This window comes from Marmota flaviventris, chromosome 2 (genome assembly GCF_047511675.1).
Source record: "Marmota flaviventris isolate mMarFla1 chromosome 2, mMarFla1.hap1, whole genome shotgun sequence".
NCBI classification, from domain to species: domain Eukaryota; kingdom Metazoa; phylum Chordata; class Mammalia; order Rodentia; family Sciuridae; genus Marmota; species Marmota flaviventris.
In genome coordinates, this window is record NC_092499.1 from 124,764,553 (window position 1) to 124,790,662 (window position 26,110).

General features: G+C 39.4%; 1 protein-coding gene across 1 annotated transcript in view; it reads left to right on the forward strand.

Moving 5' to 3' along the window:
- The window catches only part of Oca2 (OCA2 melanosomal transmembrane protein), a 336,227-nt gene that overhangs the window by 149,337 nt on the left and 160,780 nt on the right, over positions 1-26,110 (forward strand). The window lies entirely within an intron of this gene.

A 26,110-nucleotide genomic window follows, 5' to 3' on the forward strand; every position in this document is an offset into this window, starting at 1 on the left:
TTTTGACAATAGTCTTTGTACACAGGATAATACTTTTAAAGTTTAAAATTACATCTTTATATATAAAGATCTAACTTGAAAAAAAATATTGATTAATGTGAAACTTTTCTTTTTACCCTGGGAAGTTCACCCTTTTTACAAAGATATCTCTACTCTTTTTGTGTGGTTATGTCTGTGATTGAGAGAATTATTTCTTTTTGCTTTTAAATCTAGTTTTGTTTTCAGTTAGAGTTTGTGTATAGATAATTTTATCTGGGGATCCTGGGATACATAATCCATGTATTTACTTCTTTATTATGATAGGTTAGGTTGAGAAAGAGAGAAGTTTGATTGACATATGTTTTAACAGAGTATAATTTCCTTAGAGTGATAGCAACTCTCCTGATAAAGATAGGGGCAAAAGAGATGCCAGATATTCCCATGATTTCAGCCAGTAAAGAATGTGATCATTTATCTTTGGTGAAGTTCTGTTTTGAATGTGACCTGCTTTGTGAATTGAGCATCATGCAATGTAATGTGATGTTGTTACAGGAGGTGACATCCTGTTACACTAAGTGCCATACAACAAGGTGATGTTATGTGACTATCATTGTGCAACTCAGTACAGCACATATAATACAACACTATATAGCATAAAGCAATGTCATAGAGCATGATGTGTATCACATGATGTGTTATGTGATCTAAGACAAGGTGATGCTGTACCACACAATGTGTATCATGTAACACAATACAGGATCCTCTAGTACAGTGCTTGCCACATTGCACAATGCAATATTGTGAAATGCCATGCATATAATCCAAAGTGACATCATATAAATAGGTGCACTATGTAGCAAAATGTGACATCATAGAACACATGCATTCCTTCATTTAGGAATCATAATGTAAGCACAACTTTGACTCTTAATTTTTAATTCTTAAAAAATTGTTGTAAAGCAAAATCAACTTTTCCTCTGGTGTAAAGTTCTACGAATTTTGACACTTATGTAGATTTATATAACAACAAATGCCATCAGGACACAGTGACCAGAAAACCTTCCCCAGGCTTTCCTTTTGTAGTCACTCCCTGTGCCTCATCCCATCTGCAAAGGATCTGCTCTCTATCACTGTAGTTTGTCCTGTTGAGAACATACACATGGAATCAGATTGTATACAAACTTTGAGACTGGCTTCTCCCACCTGGCTTAATGCCTGTCAGATTTAGCCAAGCTCTGTACATGAACGGTTTGCTCCTTATGTAGCTGAGTGATGGTTCATGGTAAGCAAGTACCAGGGTTTATGTATATATTCACCCACTGAGGGACATTTGGGTTGTTTTCAGTTTTTAGCAATTGTGAATAGAGCTGATGCAGACATATGAACTCATAGTTTTGTGTGAACTTGCTTTTACATTCTCTTGGGTAACTACCTGGGAGTGAGACTGTTGGGTCATTTGGTGGGTGTATGTTTAACTTTGTTGGGAATTGTTTCCAGAGTGGCACCTGGCTTTGATTTCCCACAGGAATGAATGGGAGTTCCAGTGGCTCCATATCCCCACTTGGTACAATTGAACTCCCTCCCCTGGAGTTCCACAGCACACATACCTACCTTATACATGGAGCCTATCTGTTATCCTAGTGATGAATTTACTTCTCTGTCCCCTGAGCTCCTGCTCTCCAATGAAACTTGAGGATGTGGTCCATATTTTCTATATTTTCCTCTTCTCAGTGCCTTGGGTTAATGTCTAACACACCAGTAGCTACAAGGAAACATTTATAGATGCATGAACAAAAATCTCTCATCGAGTCTAATAGATTCAGCTTCATTATTGTGAGAATTAACTATGTGGATGACTCAGCCTAGGTATTTCAGACAGTAGAGGACAAGACAGAGGCTGATGTGCAAGATTTCTCTCTGGGAAGTCTGATCCCAGGGAAGAGAAATGAGGAGTAGGGAGACAGATTAGCAAAGGGAGTAAGCCATCAGGAGCCACTGGTTTCTCCATCTCACCAGGTTGAGAAGAAGTATAAAAATGCACCCCAGGGCTATATAGGGTTGAAGGAGAAAGGACTATTACTCATTGATCCCCATTGCCCGGTGGTCAAAGTTCCTCCCCATAAGGTGCCAACTTGCAGATACACTCAACTGGCATGTTCTGAGGGCCCGGCAGCAGCTCCAGCAGAGAAGCATCAGGTAGGAGGGAGGTGTTGGTACTTGGACTCCAGAGAAGACCCTGTTAGTGTGCACAGTGTGAGGATGGTGGGGTCCACACAGAGCCAGTCACTGACACAGACTTTGTGTGAGGAACAGGAGAGCCCTTAGGGACCCAAAGGCAGGCCAGAGGTTCACAACAGTGAAGAAAGGAGATGTGAATCTGGACCATGGCTACAATTCACATCTACACGGCAAAGTAATCCCACGTGCAGGAATCATCACCTCACAAAACAGGTTCTTCCACAAAGGTCCACTGTCCCTATATGAAACCCTTGGTGCCAGAAATGTTTTGAAATTCAAATATTTTGTTTATGTTTTAGAAATACAATTCAGTGCACATACTTGAATTGTATGTAGGGTGAGCATCATTGTTCAGAAAATCTGAAATGCTTCAAAGTCAGAAAAATTTTCAGTATTGACACGATGCCACAAGTGGAAAATTATACTCCTGACCTCACAGGAAGGGTGGCAGTCAAAGTGCAGGTGCACTCAAATTAGTGTTTAAAATGATCTTCAGGTTCTATGCATAAGAAGGATATAAACCAAATTTCATTAGACCAGGTTCCATCCATAAGATACCTAATTATATACAATGTAAATATTCCCAAATTGAAAAAAATTCCAAATCTAAAACAATTTGGTCCCAGCATTTTGGATAAGGGATTCTCAACTTCATGTAATACCTCCTGAGACATTTAGGGCTGGCACCTGTCATCTAAGCATTAACGTTTCTGTAAAAAAAAAAAAAAAACTTGAATATTTACACAAAGTGTAATAAAGACCATAAATAGCTTTGTTTTGGTTCAAGTCAGGTTGTGTTGAATTTTGGTCTAAAAGTTTGAAAAATTTCTGCTTTTCTGAACTTTAGGACTTCAGAATTATGGTTGATTGTGAACTTATAAAATGAATCCGTGAGGCAGGTTGAAAATGTTATCTTTGACCTTAAAATTTATAACCTTTGATTAGCAATTTCCTAGGCCTCCTTCTTTGATAATTAGTTCACAATATACCCCTAGATTCTTTCACAATATGTTTGATTAGATTTCAGTGCTGGAAATTTTTCTGTAATTATTTCCCTGATTATGGTTTGAAATTGCTGGTCTTCTCTGTGTCTCTTGGTGTTTCTATTGCTGAGTAATTTTATTGTTGTCTTTGTGAAAGTATTTTTAGTTACAAATAAAGCAATCTACTTGATCTGTCTTAAAGAAAATAGAGGATAATTGGAGTAACAATGAAATGATTGACAGATTCCAAGGTAGGGTGGACCTCCCAGGGTCAGGCCCAGGCAGAAGAAAGGCTCTATACTGCTTGAAGCCCAGTATCCCCATCTGTTCTCAGCCACAGGCTTTTCCATGACTGGATATTTCATCTTTTAACTGCTCACTGCAGAAGAGGGGTTGTCTCATCTCTTTCCTAGTTTATAGAACATCAGTTTCAGCCTCACAAAAACAAAAGGCTAGTTTGAATTCCCAGGTGAAAAGTCCAGTTGGCCCAGGTAAGGTTACCTTCCTTTCTTAGACCTGAAAATTATGATTAGGAGGCAGGGCCACATTATAAAATATGGCTGGGGTAATTTCTTAGAGGAAGAGGCACTATTATGAGCTGGACAGACATTCCCAAAACTTCTCAATGTATTTTCTAGGACATCTAGTTTCTGATAAGTACAGTCATCTCTTGGTATCTCTGAGGGATTGATTCCAGGAACCCCTAAGAATATCAAAACCCTAGGATACTCAAGTCCCTTGTATAAAATGGCATAGAGCTTGCATATAACCTCTGCAAATCCTCTGTGTACTTTAACTTATCTCTAGATGCATTATTATACCTAATACAATATTATACTATATGGATTATTAACAATACTGTGTTGTTTAGGGAAGAATGAAAAGAAAAGTAACTGTTAATGCTCAATACAGACACACTTTTTGTCAAATATTTTAATTCTGATTGGTTGAATCATCAGATACAGAGCTTGTAGATATAGAAAGCTGACTATATATATCATTTCAATTAAATCATCCATCCATCCATCTATTTATTCACTAGTTTATATGTTTGTACAACAAATGCCTGGGAATTGGGCATAAAGACCAAGTCACTGTGCTCCTAGGTCTTCTATTTTAGAAGGAGAGATGAAGCTGCAGTTATTCTATGCAGGGAGTCATATTAGGTATAGAAAGGACTACACAGCTAATTAAGGTACAAGATCTTCAGAGCTCTTATAGTCTGATGCAGAGACAAGGCAAGGGTACTGAATTATAAAACTAACTATGGTAATTTCCATAATCAAGGTACAGATGTAAAACCTAATGAAGTCCACAAAAAATGAGGATTTATAACTAAGGAAAAGCTAATGTTTGATTTTAAAAAGTCATGAGAGATAAAAAAATATCCATATGTGTGTGTGTGTGTGTATAAAATGTAAAGGACAATCATTATATCCTAGTTGTATCGACCTGATAATAAAAATTTAAAAAACATTTAAGTACCTGATTGGCTCCATCCTGGTCCCAAGTATTTATCTTGATAAATGTGATTATTTCACAATGATGATAAATATAATATACATGGACCTTGGGTATTTTAGGTAGATTAGGATAATTAGCTATTTTCTTTATAATTCTCATCATGGGTAACTTTCCACTTTCACCACAGCACTGAATAAATGAAATCATGGAATAGCAAAAATGGCTTAGTTTTTAAAGAAATAAAATAAGAAATTTACATAATATAAAATTCATCTTGCTAAAATGTATGAATCAGTGTGTTTTAGTATATTCACCATGTTGTGCAACCATGGCCAGTATCCAATTCTAGGATATTGTTATCAGACCCCAAATAAACCTGTACCCATTAGTTTTGCTCCTTTTCCCCTGACTCTCAGTTCCCAGAAACTGCTTCTCCTTTTATATCTATTTCTGTGGATTTGCCTATTCAGAATATGTTGAATAGAATGTACTCATTCAGCCTGTTGTCTTCTCTGTCTGGCTTTCTGACTTAGCATAATGTTTCAAGGTTCATCCAGGCTCTAGCATGTATTAATACTTCATTTCATTTTATGAATGAGTTATATTCCATTATATACATAGATCTTGGGTTTCTAAGTCCAATTAGCTACTTTCCTTAAATAATATGAAGTTACAAAATTACATCTATACTGTCTCTTATATTTGTTTATATACATATCTCTATATGTGCCTTTAATTTATTCATATGGATTTGAATGACTTTCCAAAGCCCTTTCATTTTAGACTCAAAGACTTCTTTTAGTAGGTCTTATATGAAAGGAATTCTAGCAATGAATTTTTTTGTTTACAAGGGAATATGATGTTGTGATGAGCATTTGTGTTCAAGTTTTTGTGTTGATATTTGTTTTCAATCCTTTGGGGAGTATACCTGGGAATGAAACTGAAGGGTGATGCTGCAACTCTGTGCTTAACCTTTTGAAAAACTGTCAGGTTGTTTTTCCACAGTTGTTGCAATTCTGTCACTTTATATGCTTCATTTTTTCTTGGGATCTTTTGTTAGATAGATAGATAGATAATGTTTTTATTTTATTGTTGGACTTTCCCTTTGCCATTATAAAATAAATGATCTGCAGTAACAATTTATTTTATCTTAAAGCCTGTGTTAACTGATATTAGCACAGCTACTTCAGCTCTGTTTTGATTACAGTTTACAAGGTATATCTTTTTTTTTTTCATCATTTTACTTTCTACCTATTTGCTGTAGACTCCAAAGTAAATCCATACAGACAGCACATATTTTGATGATTAACATATTCATGCTGTTAACATCTGACTTTTGTTTGGAGTGTTTAATAAACTTTTGCATTCATTGTAATTGCTGATAGGGTAGAATTTGGTCTGCCATTTTGCTATTTTCTTTGTCTTACATCTCTTTGTCCATTTATTCTCCATTACATTCTTTTTGTATTAAATATTTTCTAATGTACCATTTAAATTTCCTATTACTCTATTTTTTGAGGTTTTTAAAGTGGTTGCTCTGGGGATTACAATAAACATTTAATTTATAACATCCTAGTTAAAATTAATATCAATTTATTTTTAATGCCATAAAAGAACTTTCTTCTTATAGAACTTTCTTCTTATATAACTTTGTTGTCCCCCTATTTTTGTGCTATTTCCATACATTTACACCTTTATACATTAACAGTTGCCCATTAACAGTTTTATAATCATTGCTTTATGCTGTTATCTTTTGATTAATATGAAAGTTATGAAATTATATTTGATGTCTTTTATATTTATTTATATAAGTATCCCTATATGTGCTCTTTATTTATTCATATGAAGTTCAATTACTTTCCAAAGTCCTTTCCTTTCAGATCAAAGACTTCTTTTAGTATTTCTTATATGTAATAGATTCTAACAATGAATATTCTTAGTTTTGGGGGAAATGACAATTTTTTTTTCTTTTTCTTTTTTTTGAAGGATGGCTTGATTGGAGATAGAATTCTTGGTTGACAGTCTTATATTTCACACTTGGAATATGTCATCCCAGACCCATTATCCTGCTGGTTTCTGAATAGAAACCATCTGATAATTTTATTAAGGACACTTGTGTATGATCAGCTGCTTCTCTCCCACTATTTCAAAATTCTCTCTTTGTCTTTGTCCTTGTCTTTTGACAGTTTTAATTATGATGTCTAGATGTGGATCTCTTTGAATTGTCTTGGTTGTACCTGATTGAGCTTTTGGATGTTGAGATTTGTGTTTTTCCTCTCCTTTGGAACATTTTGGACCATTATTTTTTCACCTTTTTTTCTGCCCCACTCCCTCTCTCCTTTTCTTTGAGGACTCCTATTCTACATATGTTGGTGCACTTAATGGTTTCCTACCATAAGCCTCTGAGGCTTTGTTCACTTTTCTTTATTCATCTTTCCTTTTCTTTTTCATAGACTTCCTATTATAATCAATATTCAGTTGTTTTTTTCTTGAATAAGCACTTCTTGAAAGGTTTTGCTCAATTTAGTTTCAAAACAGTTGATTTTGAGACTTTGCCAGTGTATACTCCTCATTGCTTTTATGGAGGAGTAGAAGTCTTACTTTGCTTTTCTCACCGACATCATTCCACAGATAAGTTTCAAAGCGATTCAATTACAGATATTTGTTTTTCAACATTAACATCAAAGATTATTTTTGAGGGATGTATTTCTGTCTGTTAATCATTGGTGACCCACAACATCTCTCCTTGGAGGCTGTTGTGAATTTTGATTACCTGGTGAAAATTGGCTATCTAGGTACTTTGCCAAGAAGTCCAAGAGGAAAAGACAACTTTAAGAATGTAATTCATGGATTTATAGCTTAATGCTTCCTTTTGGTGGAAATATGAGTTTGGTCTGAGTGAGGAGGGAATTGATGACCGGACAAGAGCCCTCACAGAGCCTGGATACATGATATTTTCTAGTCCTTCATGTGTGGTTTCTCAAGAGGTGCAGTGGGCTCATCTGTCCTCTCCATATTCTTCAAAACTATCTCATGCCCTCTTCTGACAGCTGGGTCCCCAAGCCTCTGTCATTAAGAAATAATCTTTTACTAAATAACACACAGACATGTTTTCTCATCTACCTGACAATTTTAATTGTGATGTACAGTACCAGGAACCTTGTTTTGCTATAAAAGTAATTTGCTACTGACTCTAGAACATTTTTACCAATCAGATTAAAGTACACTTTTTGAGCACTATGAAATCACAGTGAGATATGAAGATAAAGAAATCTAGTTCCTCTCCTCTAGTTTCTTCAAACTACAACTTTGACAAGAATCTAGTGATATATTTCACAAGGCTGGTTATGTTTTGATTTTGATTCTCTAAACATTAAGTATTTATTGATGCTCGTGGTCTTCTCCTTTTATTAGCTCCAGTATGTCTTGAATAATGCAGCCAATATCCTCCATCCGGCACACACGTCAATGAATTTAGAAAAGAGCAAACAGTTTAATGATTGTTTCTCCCCTCATTTTTTATCCCTAATAGCTTATATCACATGGGTCTGCACATAATCAGTAAGACAGCTGAGGGATGGTTTTTTTTTTCTTTTTTTAAGTTGGATGATTTTGATAGAGAACAGATTAGCTTTTAAGTCATGAATTTTTCAGAAATGTTAGAGGTACACTTAAACAAAAATATCTGCGGGCCATCAATGGATAAACAGTGTTGGAAAGGCATTTTATCAAGAAAATTGTTAAAAGTGTCAGATCAAATGGCTGCTATATACAGGTTTCTCATTGGTTATTAACCTTGACATTCTAAGTCATCTCCGTATATATTAAAATTGTTCCCTATATAAATCATACTTCCCCTTAGCATTAATAAGAAGGACACGCCTCATATTTGTTATAGAAAGACAAGTTTAGATATATTATGTCTATAAGCTTATAAGAAATACAGGGACCAAGAGATTAAACTTAAGTTTCTGGGCATCTCTGACTTAGCAGTCATAAGACTAGAGAGTGAGTTGTATCAAAAATTTCACTTGCTTTTCTGAAGCAATGCCAAGGGTCATGTTTGAATTTTTTCCACATTGATAATTTAAATAAGAATTTGAATTAATCTTGTGCAATATCATCATTTCTGAGGCTTGTAATCATAAAAGAATCAGTTTTTCAAATGCTCATTTGTGGAAATTAAGCATTCCATTGTCAGTGAATATGACACAGTTAATTGGAGCAAAACTCAACAACTGAAAACATGACTGACCTAGTTATTTTTGAACATTAGCAAACACACCATACTATTACTTACACCCTGTGCATCTGATATTTTCTCAGGCCAGACATATCAGATAGAATGGGCTACGCTGGGTAAAATAGTGATCCTAGCATCTCAGAAGATTCAACAAAGGATTTTTCTTGCTGATACCACATGTACTATGCTGGTCAGTGGGGGTGCCTGTGGACAGAGGAACCAGCATTGTGTGATGCGACCACATTGATAGTTTCCACGGTCAACTTGCAGGGAAGAGGCAATAGATAAAGCTTATAGCTGCCCTTAAATGCAAGGTTAGGAAGATGGGTCTCATTTGCTCAAAGCCCAGGGGTGAGGTTGGTTTTGTGGCTTCATCTATCTTTATGGGGCTGGGAAAACTTCCTGGGGGTATACCAAGGAAAAAGTGACTGATATGGGGAGCTCTCATATATAAATATATTTATTTTTTTGGTATTGGGGATTGAACCCAGGTGCACTTTACTCCTGAGGTATATCCCCAACTCATTTGATTCATTTTTATTTTGAGACAGGGTCTCACTAAGTTTCTGAGGCTGACCTTGTGACAGGTGTGCACCACCATGCCCAGTGAGCTCTGATGTGTATTTGTGAACCACTATATAAAACACTTTCTAAAATTGTTTTCCGCGATCTGTTGTCTTGTGTGTTAGGCAGCTTCATAGAACTCAGCTACCAGGAGTGACTATCTAGATCTGCCTGGATGTTGGTGGGCATGGAAAGAATCACTGAATATGCATCCTTTTTGAATTTCAAGGAACCTGAGGATTGAGAGGGACAGAGGCAAACCTCTGTGATCTCCAAGGGCAGCTAGGTACATTTCTCAGGGCCAGGCTGCTCTGTTGCCCAACTCCTGGGGCTGTGTTCATGTGTAATGCAGATCACCGCAGTTGTGCACTCTGTGACCCAGGCAGCTCCACTGGATCCAAGGAGAACCTGCCTGTGGGATGAAATATTGCTTTCTCCACGTAACCTCAAGTTGGTGGAGTTCTGAGAGTTTGTCTCCTTCCTTTAATGTCGACGAGCTACATCGAGAACTCCAATTGATATTTTTTAAAATAGAAGTTAGAAAATTGAAAAGAATGGGGGAAGATGGCGGCGAGGGGAGTGCATTGCCCCCGTGTGCTGCTTCACTGTGTGGGAGTATGACAAGTCAGGACGGCTAAAGGCTATCTTGTTAGGAATTTCCAGCAATAGTGGGGTGCTCCGGAACCTGGAGGAAGGATTTCCATCGCACGAGGATCGGCTACGGGGACTCAAATGCGAGAGGTTTGTCGCACGGAGGGTAACACTGCTTATTCAGCAAATCGCCCCGCGGCTAGAGTCTGCAGCGCGTGCTGGGAAACGAGGAGATAGCGACGCAGGGATACAGCGCTGCAGTTTCTGCCAGCCGTGCAAGCACCGTACTCAGGGCTGAATTCTGGGTTTGAGACGGGGGAAGGAAGCGGTCCATCTCGGTTCTCCACACCGGTCAGACCACAGAGGAGGCCAGCAGCCACCATGTTGGAAAGCTGACGTCACCATCCCTGTTTTCGACTGACCGCAGCTCATTCAGCCATAGAACAGGTAATTTCAGGCTGCCATTCGCCTGCGGCTTGCAGACAGATTGCTAGGGTTCAGTGCATGGGCGCTTCTTAGAACCTGATCTTATTGGAGCGAACACCGAGCGTGGGGCAGCCGAGTTCCGGCTCTCGGAACCGCCCTGGCCCAGGGCTGCGGAGCCTGCGGAGGCTGCTTCTTGGACCCTGCTCCTATCAGAGCATGCACCAAGCACTAAGCGGCCGAATTCCGGCTCCCGGAACTGAGCCCGCGGGGACTGCTTCTTGGAGCCTACCCTTATAGGAGCTTACACCGAGCACGGAGCGGCCAAGTTCCGGCTCCCGGAACTTCCCTGGCCTGGGGCTAGGAGCCCGCGGAAACTGCTTCTCGGTCCGGGTCCTGCTGAGGGTCGGTCAGGACTCACCCGTTGCTTTGGTTGCCCGGCAAGGGGAACGAAATGCTGCCATTCGCATAGGATACCAACATGGCAGAGATCTGATGTCATCAGAAAGCGGCGGAGGAGAGAACTTCATCAATACCAGCGGCGACAGAAACAGTTGGTCTCCTGGTAGGGGGGGTGAGGCACAGACACCCGAGTCTCCTCAATTTGTCGTCGAGCCAGAGGGGAGGAGCCGGGCCGCCGCCAGCGCCCGGAGCAGGCCCAGCGGCTCGCCAGCGTGGTGACCGCGTGACCCCAATTGGAGAGGGGGCGGAGCGGAGCCGCCACCCGCACCCGCAAGGTGGGCAGACCCGCGACCCAGTGGTACATGGGCGTGGTAGGAGGGGCAGGGCAGAGCCGCCGTTCGCGCTTGCAAGGTAAACAGACCTGTGACAGCCTGGCGGGTCAGGCCCAGTGGCCTGCCAGTGTGGTACACACGTCACCCCAACTGGAGTAGGGGCAGAGCAGATCCTTCTCCCACGCCCGGATCAGGCCCTGCCGGTGTGGTGGCCACGTGACCCCAATTGGAGTGGGGGCGGAGCGGAACCGCCACCTGTGCCCGCAGGGTGAGCAGACCTGTGACCAACCTGCAGATCAGGCCCAGGGGTCCGCAGGCGTGGTAGGAGGGGCAGGGCAGATCCGCCGCCCGCGCCTCCAAGGTAGGCAGACCTGCAACAGACCGGCGGATCAGGCCCAGGAGCCTGCTGGCGTGGTACACACACCACCCTAATCGGAGTAGGGGCAGAGCAGAGCCGCCACCCGTGCCCGAAAGGTGGGCAGATCTACGACCGACCAGCGGGACAGGCCCAGTGGCCTGCCGGTACGACAGACACGTCACCCCATTTGGAGTAGGGGCAGAGTAGAGCCGCCGCCCGTGCCTGCAAGGTAGGCAAACCTGCAACAGACCGGCGGATCAGGCCTGGTGGCCTGCCAGCGTGGTACACTCGTCACCCCAATTGGAGTAGGGGCAGAACAGAGCCGCCGCCAGCGCCCAGAACAGGCCCAGTGACCTGCCGGCATGGTAGCCACGACACCCCAATTGGAATAAGGAGAGAGCAGAGCCGCCGCCCGCGCCTGCAGGAAAGATACGCAAGCAGTATGAAAAGACAAGGAAAGAAAGGACCACAAGCAATGCAGGTCAACGCAACTTTAGAAGAGGTAACAGCTGCAGCAGATGGAATGTCAGATAAAGAATTCAGGATATACATGCTTCAGACGATCTGAAGTATCAAGGAAGACATTAAACAGCAAAATCAGACAATGAAAGATCACTTCGACAATGAATTACACAAACAAATCCAGGAAGCAAAGGATCAACTATACAGGGAGATAGAGGTTATAAAAAACAAACAAACAGAAATCCTAGAAATGCAGGAAGCAATAAACCAACTTAAAAACTCAATTGAGAATACTACCAGCAGAGTAGAACACTTAGAAGATAGAACATCAGACAATGAAGACAAAGTATTTCAACTTGAAAAGAACATAGACAGCTCAGCAAGACTGTTAAGAAACCATGAGCAGAACATCCAAGAAATATGGGATAACATCAAGAGACCAAACTTAAGAGTCATTGGGATACAGGAAGGTACAGAGCTCCAAACCAAAGGAATGAGCAGTCTATTCAATGAAATAATACGAGAAAACTTCCCAGACTTGAAGAATGAGACAGAATCCCAAATCCTAGAAGCCTACAGGACGCCGAATGTGCAAAATCATAAGAGATCCACACCTAGACACATTATAATGAAGATGCCCAACATACAGAATAAGGAGAGAATTTTAAAAGCTACAAGAGAAAGGAAGCAGATTACATTTAGGGGTAAGCCAATCAGGATAACAGCTGATCTTTCAACACAGACTCTGAAAGCTAAAAGATCCTGGAATAACATATTTCAAACACTGAAAGAAAATGGGTTCCAACCAAGAATTGTGCAGCTATGTTCATCAAACAAACTCTTCTCGAGTTCAAGAGTCTAATAGACCAACATACAATAATCATGGGAGACTTCAACACACCTCTCTCGCCACTGGACAGATCTTCCAAACAAAAGTTGAATAAGGAAACTATAGAACTCAATAACACAATTAATAACCTAGACCTAATTGACATATATAGAGTATATCACCCAACATCAAGCAGTTACACTTTTTTCTCAGCAGCACATGGATCCTTCTCAAAAATAGATCATATATTATGTCACAGGGCAACTCTTAGACAATATAAAGGAGTAGAGATAATACCTTGCATCTTATCTGATCATAATGGAATGAAACTGAAAATCAACGATAAAAGAAGGAAGGAAAAAGCATACATCACTTGGAGAATGAACAATAGGTTACTGAATGATCAATGGGTTATAGAAGACATCAAGGAGGAAATTAAAAAATTCTTAGAGATAAATGAAAACACAGACACAACATATCGGAATCTATGGGACACATTGAAAGCAGTTCTAAGAGGAAAATTCATTGCTTGGAGTTCATTCCTTAAAAAAAGAAAAAACCAACAAATAAATGATCTCATACTTCATCTCAAAATCCTAGAAAAAGAAGAGCAAAACAACAGCAAAAGAAGTAGAAGGCAAGAAATAATTAAAATCAGAGCTGAAATTAATGAAATTGAAACAAAAGAAACAATTGAAAAAATTGACAAAACTAAAAGTTGGTTCTTTGAAAAAATAAACAAAATCGACAGACCCTTAGCCATGCTACCGAAGAGAAGAAGAGAGAGAACTCAAATTACTAGCATACGGGATGAAAAAGGCAATATCACAACAGACACTTCAGAAATACAGAAGATAATCAAAAACTATTTTGAATCCTTATACTCCAATAAATTAGAAGATAGTGAAGGCATCGATATATTTCTTAAGTCATATGATCTGCCCAGATTGAGTCAGGAGGATATAGAAAACCTAAACAGACCAATATCAATTGAGGAAATAGAAGAAACCATAAAAAGACTACCAACTAAGAAAAGCCCAGGACCGGATGGGTATACAGCAGAATTTTACAAAACCTTTAAAGAAGAACTAATACCAATACTTTTCAAGCTACTTCAGGAAATAGAAAAAGAGGGAGAACTTCCAAATTCATTCTATGAGGCCAACATCACCCTGATACCTAAACCAGACAAAGACACTTCAAAGAAAGAAAACTACAGACCAATATCTCTAATGAACCTAGATGCAAAAATCCTCAACAAAATTCTGGCGAATTGGATACAAAAACATATCAAAAAAATTGTGCACCATGATCGAGTAGGATTCATCCCTGGGATGCAAGGCTGGTTCAATATACGGAAATCAATAAATGTTATTCACCACATCAATAGACTTAAAAATAAGAACCATATGATCATCTCGATAGATGCGGAAAAAGCATTCGACAAAGTACAGCATCCCTTTATGTTCAAAACTCTAGAAAAACTAGGGATAACAGGAACATACCTCAATATTGTAAAAGCAATCTATGCTAAGCCTCAGGCTAGCATCATTCTGAATGGAGAAAAACTGAAGGCATTCCCTCTAAAATCTGGAACAAGACAGGGATGCCCTCTCTCACCACTTCTGTTCAACATAGTTCTCGAAACACTGGTCAGAGCAATTAGACAGACAAAAGAAATTAAAGGCATAAAAATAGGAAAAGAAGAACTTAAATTATCACTATTTGCAGATGATATGATTCTATACCTAGCAGACCCAAAAGGGTCTACAAAGAAACTATTAGAGCTAATAAATGAATTCAGCAAAGTGGCAGAACTAACATCATCAAAATGGCGATATTACCAAAAGTTCTCTATTGGTTTAATGCAATGCCAATCAAAATCCCAACGGCATTTCTTGTAGAAATAGAGAAAGCAATCATGAAATTCATATGGAAAAATAATAGACCCAGAATAGCAAAAACAATGCTAAGCAGGAAGTGTGAATCAGGCGGTATAGCGATACCAGACTTCAAACTATACTACAGAGCAATAGTAACAAAAACAGCATGGTACTGGTACCAAAACAGGCGGGTGGACCAATGGTACAGAATAGAGGACACAGAAACCAATCCACAAAACTACAACTATCTTATATTTGATAAAGGGGCTAAAAGCATGCAATGGAGGAAGGATAGCATCTTCAACAAATGGTGCTGGGAAAACTGGAAATCCATATGCAACAAAATGAAACTGAATCCCTTTCTCTCGCCATGCACAAAAGTGAATTCAAAATGGATCAAGGAGCTTGATATCAAATCAGAGACACGCCGTCTGATAGAAGAAAAAGTTGGCTACGATCAACATTCAGTGGGGTCGGGCTCCAAATTCCTCAATAGGACACCCATAGCACAAAAGTTAATAACTAGAATCAACAAATGGGACTTACTCAAACTAAAAAGTTTTTTCTCAGCAAAAGAAACAATAAGAGAGGTAAATAGGGAGCCTACACCCTGGGAACAAATCTTTACTCCTCACACTTCAGATAGAGCCCTAATATCCAGAGTATACAAAGAACTCCAAAAATTAGACAATAAGATAACAAACAACCCAATCAACAAATGGGCCAAGGACCTGAACAGACACTTCTCAGAGGAGGACATATAGTCAATCCACAAGTACATGAAAAAATGCTCAACATCTCTAGCTGTCAGAGAAATGCAAATCAAAACCACCCTAAGATACCATCTCACTCCAGTAAGATTGGCAGCCATTATGAAGTCAAACAACAACAAGTGTTGGCGAGGATGTGGGGAAAAGGGTACACTTGTACATTGCTGGTGGGACTGCAGATTGGTGGAGCCAATTTGGAAAGCAGTATGGAGATTTCTTGGAAAGCTGGGAATGGAGCCACCATTTGACCCAGCTATTCCCCTTCTTGGTCTATTCCCTAAAGACCTAAAAAGAGCATGCTACAGGGACACTGCTACATCGATGTTCATAGCAGCACAGTTCACAATAGCAAGACTGTGGAACCAACCTAGATGCCCTTCAATAGATGAATGGATAAAAAAAATGTGGCATTTATACACAATGGAGTATTACTCTGCATTAAAAAATGACAAAATCATAGAATTTACAGGGAAATGGATGGCATTAGAGCAGATTATGCTAAGTGAAGCTAGCCAATCCCTAAAAAACAAATGCCAAATGTCTTCTTTGATATAAGGAGAGTAACTAAGATCAGAGTAGGGACGAAGAGCAGGAGAAGAAGATTAACATTTAACAGGGATGAGAGGTGGGAGGGAAAGGGAGAGAGAAGGGAAATTGCATGGTAATGGAAGGAGACCCTCAGGGTTATACAGTGGAGGGGGTAGAGAGAGAGGAGGGGAGGGGAGGGGAGAGGTGGGGAGGGGGGAGGGTGGAGGATGGGAAAGGCAGCGGAGCATAACAGACACTAGTATGGCAATATGTAAATCAATGGATGTGTAACTGATGTGATTCTGCAATCTGTGTATGGGGTGAAGGTGGGAGTTCATAACCCACTTGAATCAAAGTGTGGAATATGATATGTCAAGAAATTTGTAATGTTTTGAACAACCCACAATAAAAAATTAAAAAAAAAGAAAATTATTTGACACTGATATCTAAAAATATAAGAAAGCATTAGTTGTGACCCCTTCCTTCTCACTGGCATTCTCATGCATTTAAGCTCCTCAGAGCCTGGAGGGTTTTCAACATCCTTCAAAGATGCTTAAGATCACAGAATAGCTCCAATGTCGAGTTAGACTCTGGTTCAGTCACCCATGGCCTCAGCAGAGTGTCTGAATTTACCTCAGAGACGCCTATGGCATGAGGTGTGTGATTCTAGCACAGCTGTCATGTCGTACATTATGGGAGATGCTCCTGGGCTGTCTTCTCCATGAGACTGTGCAGTCCTCTGGCAGAACTCATATGCAGTTCACCTTTCTGAAGGCCACAGGGACCCATTCCTGAGGGTATCCAGTATATGTGTGTGGTGGAAGCTGTCTCTCAGTTCATCTCAGGAATTTATCCTGCTGCAATGTGAGCGAGCTGGCATTTGGTATGCAACCTGGATACTGAGCACTACTTGGGGGTATGTGTATGTGTGTGTGCGTGCGTGTGTGTGTGTGTGTGTGTGTGTGTGTTCACTATAGGCGTAAGTATTTGGAAAAGTCTGCTTGTCTCCAAGCACAGGCATCCTTGAATGATTTGAAGGTTTTACTTGCCGTCTTAAAGGGGAATACTTGCAGGGTTGTTGGGCTGTCCTATCCACTCTGCCTCCCACCCCCGATTTTCTTTCTCCTTTTTTTTTTGGAGATGGAATGGAAGGGCTACAGAGAAAAATTATGATTTTTCTACTTTTATTGAAGAGAAGCTGGAACCACCTGGTATAGCAAGCAGTGACCTGTATGCTAGTGCCCAGGCCCAGCCCACGGTCCACTACTTTTGTATGGAGGAGGAGAATGTTCCCTTCTGAGATGGGAAGTCTATTTGGTTCCCATTCCTGACCTTCATCAGATCTTATGTGGCGTATCAGTCTAGGCAGGTGTGTACCTCCTTCCCATCACATTACCGTTTTGTATGCCCTTCCCAAGGCTTGTGTTTAGTTTAAGAGGACCCAAGCTCACCAAGTGGTCTTGGTCTCTTCTTTAAAATAGGATCCTTCTAAATATCTTAGGCAGATCATGCTATGTCATCAAAGACACTACCATATGACTCAGTGTCTTAAATAAGATATAAAAAGTGCTGATGGCTAAGGATGAGGTTGATCACTTTGACTAGCTTAAAACAAGGAACTTTTGTTTCTCAAAAGATGCTGCAAAACGGGTGAAAAGAAACTACAGAGTGAAAAAAGACCGGTCCCAATCATATCTTTGATTACATTTGGAAATTATACCTAAAATATAAAAAAGGACACCTGTAGATTAATAAAGATAAATAAAAAATAAAAAATTGAAAGGAATCTTGACAAAATAGGATACTGAAATTACCAATAAGCATATAAAAAGTTGCTCAACCTCAGAAGTTATCAGTAAAGTGTGAATTTAAGCCACAATGAGATGCTATCACATTCATACCTAAATGGCTGAAATTGAAGTCTGAGAAAATTAAATGCTGTGAAAATGTAGGGCAATAGAAAATGCCATATGTTGCCGATCAGATTTTAAATTTGTATAATGATGTCTGAAAATAATTTGGCATCATCTACTAAGTTTAGGTCAATGCTTGCCTGGAAATTTTGTTCTCATTGTATGCCCAGCAAAAATGTGTAAAAGTGCACACCAAAAGATATGTCTGAAAATGCTCACAGCAGCTCCACTTATAATAGCCCCAAACCGGAAGCAACTCAAATATCTGTCAATCCTATAAGGATGAATAAGTTATGAGGCAGTGATGCAGTGGAATATTATGTAGAAATAAAAAATTAACATATCATTGCAACTGTAACAAATGACTAAATCTCCCAAACATGTTTAGCAAAAGAAGTGATAGGAAAGAGTACATGCTATGTGATTCTTTCTATTAAAAGCTCAAAAACAAGCGAATCTGTCCTGTGGTGTTAAGGGTCAGGTGAGAAGAATGTAGGGAGTGGTGGGATCTAACTGGGCTTTTAGAATGCTGATCCTGTTCAATCTCTTGTTCAGGGAGCTGGCTACATGAGCATGTTTCCTTGGTAACTGAGCTATGTGTTTTGTTTAAAATTGATGCTCTTTTTCCATGTATGGTATAGTAGAAGATGTCTATAAAAGGACAAACTGAATACAATTCACTCTATCATTCAGGATCCCGCCAGGAAACGCGTCACACTCCAACTTGGTAATTTGCATTGACTTTACTAAGGGGACTGTGTACCAGTGTGGGCGAGGTGGAGGAAATCCACAAAGGGAAGGGCATATTCCAGAGCAATATCGGGCTGGGGGTGTGTGAGAGGAAGGAGATTCGTAGAAACTGGGAGGATGCAGTGATGACAAGGTCACTTTGCAAAGAGCAGTGTGACCTTCAGTGTGAGTGCCCTGTATAGAGAGATCCCAAAGTACAAAAGTCCCCAGCCCACTCTCATCTGGCTCATTCTCTTGCTGGGTTCCCCCTTGGCAAAGCCCAACTGAGGTCCAGGACAAGAGAACCTTTCAATATGGTCTATACAAGTCAGCCTCCATGGTAGAGAGGGTGGGCACATAGAGTGGATAGGGAGGGGCTGCTTAGCAGGGTCCTGGGTGTCTATACTAGCCTGCAATATTAGTGGAAAACTTTATTTGAGGCAAAATATTTGGAAATAGAATTGCTTATGTTTTAGTCATCTTTATCCTTCCCAACTACTCACTTGATGTGACCATAGAGCTTCCTAAGCCTGATTGGAAACCACAAGGAAGCCTCTAAGTGTTCAAAGGAGCATTAGTTTCACTGTGACTTTTGATGTCTTAGTCAAAGCCAGAACCTTGGAAGGTTGGAAACCACTTTCCTGGATGTAAAAGGGAGAAGGGCAGATCTGGAGCTAGATCTTCCTAGCCCTAAGCCTCCCTCCAGTTCTGCACTTACTCTATGCCTCCGTACCCATAGGTTGCTGTGAGGACTGAATCAGTTCATGTATATGGAGGCCTCAGAAACAGTGCCTGATGCAGGCCCTAGTGCCATGGGAGTGACCTGCTCAGGCTGATGGCTAAGCACTGTAGGAAACATAAGGGGATGAAAACGGTCTGGCTTTTGCTGGATTTAAAAGACAAGTAGAATGCTGATTTAGAATCTACAGTGATGCAGCCACATCACTGTTTATAGAATTCACTATAGCTAAACTATGGAACCAACTTAAGTGCCCTTCAATGGATGAATGAATAAAGAAAAAAGTACACACACACACACACACACACACACACATACATACATGCAATGGAATATTACTCAGCCTTAAAGAAGAATTAGATTATGGCATTTGCAGGTAAATAGGTGAAGTTGGAGAACATCATGCTAAGCAAATAAACTAATTCCAAAGAACTAAAGGCCAAATGTTTTCTTTGATATGCAGATGATAATTCACAATGGGCAGGGGGTGGTGGTAAGGAAGACTAGAAGTACTTTGGATTGGGTGGAGAGGAGTATAGGGGAGTGAGGGGGTAGTGGGGCAGGAAGGATAGAAGAATGAATCTGACATTACTATCCTATGTGCATATATGATTACACAACCTGTGTAATACCACATTATGTACAATCAGAAGAATGAGAAATTATACTCCATTTATATATAATGTATCAAAATGCATTCTACCTTCATGTATAAATTTTTAGAAAAAATTAAAAAAAAAACAAACAAAATAAACCCTTAGTAGCTTAAGAAGAAAAAAGGTGGAAACTACTTGATTTAAAAGTCTTAAGAGATATAATTAAAAAAGTACACTGAGTGTAAAAAAAAATTAGGAAAAAAATAGGCATTTTCTCATAAGAGAAAACCTGTCTGTCACCAGGCGCAGTCGTGCATGCCTATAATCCCAGTGACTCAGGAGGCTGAGGCAGGAGGATTACTAGTTCAAAGCCAGCCTTAGCAACTTAGTGAGACCCTAAACAAATCAGGAGATCCTGTCTCTAAATAAAATACAAAAAGGGCTGGGGATGTGGCTCAGTGGTTAAGTACCCTGAGTTAAATCCCTGGTAGCCCCCCCCCCCAAAAAAAAAAAAAAAAAGAAAAAGAAAATCTGTCTATAGATCAATTACTCAGGTAGTTAGGGGTGCTGTTCTTTGGGTCTCACAGCTGTGGCCCCCTGCACAGTGCTGTAACAGAACTTAACCGCTTCTGAGCCAGCTGCTGTTCTACTCGTCCACCCAACTGTAGGCTGGGATTTCTCAGGATGGAGCACTGAGTGGGCCACTGCCTGGGTAAATGATGACTGAGAACAGGTTGAGAGCTACCTCATAGAAAAACACAGTGTAGCTGTGTAACTGAAGGTCCTCACCTTGATTATTTGAGAGAGGCTCATTTGGCCCATTTTAGGCAGCGTGTAGCCATTATGAGTTACTTCATCAAAGGGAGGCAGGCAGGGTGGCTTGTACCATGCATCGTATGTATAGCCCATTTGTGATTCTTCCTGGTTGGAGGGATGAACATAAGAATAGTGATGGTTGAGATATTCTCTGGAGATGCGGCCTGCTTGGCTTTAGACATACGTGATGGTTCATCTTATCTATAGGTAGTGGTTTCATCAGGACACTTTGCTTTTGGTAAAAAGCATCTGCAAAATGCCTAGAGGCAGGAACGTGTTCAAAGGATCCTTTGTAAAACACCACGAGGTTTCAGATAGAACAAAATTAAGCTACATTGCTCATTATAGTAAACAAATCACATTTTGGGGAGAAGTTTCAGATAAAGAAACCGAATTTATTCATAAATAGTGAAAACATTCCATCTAGACTGAGCACAGGAGAAGAATCCAACTTGGTGGCATGAAAAGAAATTCTGTAGACTAGGGATTGAATCCTAGTTTTGTCCCCAGCAAGCTGTGTAACATGAAAGAAACCAGCTCATCTTTGGGAGTCTCCATTTCCTTCTGGATTGGATTGCTGAAAGATGATGGGTGAGTTCCAAGGAGGCCACATAGTGCATGATGGAGGCCTTTGTCCTTTGCTCGCTTGAATTGTGCTGCCTAGAGCTTTAGGAATGGGGGCAGAAGAGGTTCCTTTAGTTTTTTGTTCTGCAATGAAACTTGACTCTACTGGAGATACAAATGAAAGTACCAAGCATTTATCACAAATTTTGCTGTAAGGAATGGCAAAGCTCTCCGTGAGAGATGAATGTGCATTCAAGGAGGGGGTTTAATAGTTGCTCCACAGGATAAAGTCATCTCAGGTAAATGCTGCTTTTCATCCTTATTCATCTTCACTCAACCAAACTTTTAATTTTTAAAAGAATCGTCTCAATGGCACATTGTTAGAATTTGTAATAGAATGTGAAAGCTGGAAATTGTAATGTTCCCATTAGTGTTTTTTGATTCCAGCACATTATAAAATACCCCACAACTTCATCTCTTGTCACTGTCATCAAGGAGCCAGTGCTGAGTGAGAATGGGGTGGATCACTGCTAATGGTGACCTGGGGGTCCTATTAGAAGGTGCCACTTTGCTCTTTAGCTAAGGGATTTCATATTACCAACCAAATATTCTTGTTCAGGCAGTTGATTAGTGTTGCCAGCTCTGCAGGCAGTGTGTTTAAAATTAAGGGAAAAAAAATCGAGGTTTTGCAAGGACAAGGTGAATCTCCATTCAATTGTAGGTTATTGCAGGGAATTTTCCCGACAAGACAAAATTCTGTGAATATAAAACCTATTCTGAAACTGTATTGATGAGTGCTATGGCAGGAGTTGTGGATGAATGAAAATTTAGGTCTCCAGAAATGATAAGAGAAGATAAGACTATAAAAAGAGTCCTAGAGAGCTTCCAGCTTTCTGTCATGACTGGAATTTCTTAGGCTTAAGAAAAACAACTTGTGTTTTTAGTGACTCTGAGAGAGGCTCTTATTGCCATATAGCTGAGCAAATAAAGGGATGCCATTTCTGGGTGTAGAAAAGCACTGCCCAGGGAAAATGCAATTTTTCTTAACAAGAATTTAAAAAAAAACAGAAATATATGAAATGATCTATCTTTAGGGAAGCAATCAAGGAATCAAACATTCAATGGGATGGACCGAGAGTAAAGTGTCTGTCCTTTGTGTTAGGGTAGGTGCTCTGGAGAATTCAAAGACAAGTAATAAAGTCTCTCAGGCCAAGGAAGCTGAGGCCCATGGAAAACTCAGGCTTCTCAGCTTTAGGAAACCTCAGAGACTTCTGTCAACAGAATGAGGTCCTGACATCTTTGCCAGCTGTGTGAGGCTTTATGATCTGCCCACCCACACCCTAAATGACAATGTACTTCCCCTACACATCTTCCTTCTTTTTTTTAATCATTGTAAAAATATATTTCACATAAATTTTGCCATTGTAACCTTTTTTTGAGTCTACAATTCAGTGGCACTAATTATATTCATAATATTGTGGATCATCGCCACAAGTTTGAAAACTTGTCATCACCCTAAACAGAAACTCAATAGCCATTAAATAGTAACTCCTATTCTCTCCCTCCTCCTTGGCCCCTGGTAGTATCTAATCTACTTTCTGTTTCTAGAAGTTTGCATATACTAGATATGGCTGAATAACATGAATAGCATTGCATTGTGTTATATGACATCTTTTTTTTTTTTAACCCATTCATCTGATGATGGTCATGAGGATTGTTTCCAACTTTTGTCTATTGTGAATAGTGCTGCCGTGATCATTGGTGTACAAGAATTGGTTCTTGGTGGGCCATGTGGTAATTCTATGTTTGGCTTTTTGAAGAACTGCCAGATTGTTTTTCCACAGCAGTTGGAACAATTTTTACATTTCCATCAGCAATGTGTGAGGGTTCCAATTTCTACAAATTCTCATTAACACTCATTTTTTTCTTTTACAAATTACAGTGGTTCCACTTTATCCATAAGACATATGTGCCAAGAACCCCAGTGAATGCCTAAAAATGCAGATAGTGCTGAGTCCTATACAATATTCCCTCCTTTTCCCATTATCTGTGGTTTTGTGTGTGGCTTCTGTAATCCATGGTCAACCAGGGTCCAAAAATATTAATGGAAAATTCCAGAAATAAACAATTTATAAGTTTTAAATTGCATTGCTGTTCTGAGTAGTGTGATAAAATCTCTAGCCATTCTCCATTCTGTCTGGAATGTGTTCATCCTTTTGCCTGATGTAGCCACACTTTTTCTGCTTCCCGCCCTGGTTACTTACTAGCCATCTCAGCTTTCAGATCAGCTATCACAGTGTCTTAAGGCTTACGTGAACACAAGCGCTATGTAGTAGTCTGATGCTACACCCAAACCTACATCACTCACCTTACTTCATACCAACATGTAGGCATTGTTTGACTTCACATCATCACAAGAAGGGAGTGGAAGTACAATAAGATATTTCAGGGGCAGAGAGAGAACACATTCACAGTTTTTATAACAGTCATTGTTCTAATTTTATTATTGTTTTCAATCTCTTATTGTGCCTGATTTATAAACTAAATTTTATCACAGCCTTGTATGTATAGGGAAAATAGAACCCTTACTGGACTTCTATTTAACAGTGCCTTTTGAAAAGCACAAATTCATAATTTTGATAAAGTCCCATTAATATAAAACTTTCCTTTCAGGAATCATGCTTTTAGGATTGTATCTAAGAAAACTTTGCCTAACCCAAAGTTCCAGAGGTTTTTCCTGTGTTTTCTTCTAGAAGTTTTATACTTACAAACTTTACATATAGGCCTACAATCTATTTGTGTTAACTTTTGAATATAATTAATGAGTATATCAGAGTAAAATTTCTTTTGTATATGGATGCTTAATTGTTATAGTACAATTTCTGGAAAAGATTCCCCTTTCTTCACTGAATCACCATTGAACTTTTATTGGAAATCAATTGGCCATGACTGTGTTGGTCTATTTCTGGATTCTCCATTGATGAATTTGATTATCTTGTTGTAGTACCACACTATTTTGATTATTGTAGCTTTATACAATAGGAGCTCTAGATAAGTCTTGAAGCGACATAATGTATATTTTCCAACTTTGTTCTTTTTTAAGTTGCTTAGGGTATTTTAGGTCCTTTGCATTACTATATAAATTTTAGCATCAGTTTGCTAATGTATACACAAAAGATTGCAGGGATTTGTACAAGACATTCTTACGAAAAACTAAAAAATACACAAATAATATAGATACATACAGTGTTTGTGGAACCTATATTATTAAAATGTGAATTTCTTTCACTAACCCATACATACCTACAGTCCCTACTTGAAAGGTGTCTACACTCTAATTTCTGGTGTTGATGCCTGGGTATATTTGTGACATGTCAAAGGGACTTTGTAAGTAAAATTAATGTTATAATCCTTAATAGAGGTAGATATTCCTGGATTGCTTAAACAGGCATAATATAATCATATGGACCCTTAAAAATGGAAGAGGAAAATGGAAGAAGGGTCAGTGGGGGAGATGTGTCAGAAGAGGCAGAAAAGGTCTGAAGTGTGAGAGGGACTTGACTCACCGTTGCTTGGAAGATGGAGCCAGGAAATGCAGGTGACCTCTGGAAGCTGAGAACAGCTCTTGGATGATAGCCAGTAAGGCAGTAGGGACCTCATTCTTATAGCTATGAGGAATTGAATTATAGCAACAGCCTGAATAAGCAAGGAAACAATTCTCTTCCATAGTCTCTAGAAAGGAATGCAGCCAACATCTTGGCTTTGGCTTTATGAGACATACGTGGTGGTTCATCTTATCTATAGGTAGTGGTTTCATCAGGACACTTTGCTTTTGGTAAAAAGCATCTGCAAAATGTCTAGAGGCAGGAACGTGTTCAAAGGATCCTTTGTAAAACGCCACAAGGTTTCAGATAGAACAAAATTAAGCTACAAAATTAAGATATTTCAGGGGCAGAGAGAGAACACATTCACACCCTGCTACAAACCCATTCTACTTATAGCCTATGAAAACTGTGATATAATGAATAGATGCTGTGTTAAGCTACCATGTTTGAGTGTTATGTCAGTTGAAGAAAATGAATACATTTTTGTATCTACAGAAACTATAGTCATGATATCAATCTTATTCTTGATATCAGCAATTTTGTCTTCTTGCTTTTTAACCTATTCATATTGGTTAAGTTTATTAGTGTTATTTATTAAAAAAACAACAACAACCAGATTTTGGTATCACCAATATTTTTGTTTTCTATTTCATTGATTCATGTTTCAATCTTTGTAATTTCTTTTCTTTTGTTTATTTTGGGTTTCGCAATTGGCTCTGCTAGCAAGTGAGTAGACTTTTTGGACAAAAACTTCATGAAAGAAAATATATAGATGGCAAATAAGTACACATAAAGATGAATCAATAGGTAAATGTAATTTGAAACCACAATAAGATATCCATCTCCCACCCATTGGAATGTCTAAAATCAGAAAGACTGACCAATTCTCAGTGAAGATGTGGAGGAACTGGAATCCTTTTGGAAAACAGTTTTTCCACTTTTTAAAACATAAGTATTCCACACAGCACTCCTTAATATTAACCTCTCATATGATCTAACCATCCCATTCCAAGATATTTACCCAAGAGAATGGAAAGCATGTGTATATACAAGGAATTATATATGATTGTTCATAGCACACTCATTTGTAATAGTTGAA